The sequence below is a fragment of the Hipposideros armiger genome, unplaced genomic scaffold (assembly GCF_001890085.2).
Source record: "Hipposideros armiger isolate ML-2016 unplaced genomic scaffold, ASM189008v1 scaffold_1444, whole genome shotgun sequence".
NCBI classification, from domain to species: domain Eukaryota; kingdom Metazoa; phylum Chordata; class Mammalia; order Chiroptera; family Hipposideridae; genus Hipposideros; species Hipposideros armiger.
The window spans coordinates 40,493-41,582 of NW_017732794.1; positions in this window are offsets into that span (position 1 = coordinate 40,493).

Here is a 1,090-nt window from a genome sequence, read left to right on the forward strand (position 1 = left end):
AAGATGTTATGCTAAATGTTGCATGGTTAAAATCATGAGAAAAACAGTCCTTGTTCACAAGCAAATGACAATCTAGTAAGTGGGGCATGCCAGTGGGTAAGAACTTATTGAGGAAATTGTATGAGCCAAAGCATGGTATTGGGAATGTATCTGTCTTCTTTCACTCAGCATAATGTTTTTGAAGATCTTCCCTGATGTATCAATAGTTATTTTATTTCCAAGTTGCCTTTCATTGTCCAAATATACCACAACTTATGTATTCATTCCTGTTGATGGGTATTTGGACTTTTTTCATTTTTTGGCTATTATGAATAAAGCTGCTAAGAATCTATTACTTTAATATGCTAAATATTTCATGGAGATATTTTGAAAATATATTTTAGTTTCTTTTGGACAAATGACTAGGAGTGTAATGCTGCCAATATGGTAATATGATATTGTTTATAAGAAATTACCAAACTGTTCCAAAGTGTACCATATACTTCCAGTTCCAGCTGTTCAAAATCCTTGCCAGGATAACTTGATATTTCTAGGTATTTTAATTTTAATCATTCCATTGGTATAATTATCTTCCTCATTTAAATTTGCATTTCCTTGATGACTAATAATATTGAGCACCTTTTCAGGTATTGGCCGTGTGTGTGTTTGTATATGTGTGTGTGTATTATTCTGTAAATATACATGTTTGTGGATACAAGTGCCAGGATGTAATGTGAATATTTTTTCTCATCCACCCAGCCTGTGGCTTGACCTTTCATTTTCTTAATAGTGTCTTTTGAAGTGCAAAAGGTTATAATTTTGAGGAAGTACAATTTATAATTTTTTTTTATATCTCATGTTTTGTACTCTAAGAAATCTTTGCCTATCTGAAGATCATGAGGATTTTTTTTCTATAAGCTTTATACTTTATAGTTTTAGCTTTTACCTTTAAATCTGTATTCCATTTCAAGTTAATTTCTTATTTGTTATATGAGATAGAGATGAAGGTCCATGTTTTTCCAAAGGAACAACTAGTTGTTCCAACACTATTTATTGGAAAGACTATTTTCCCCCATTAAATTATCTTGTCACTTTTATTGAAAATCCCAAG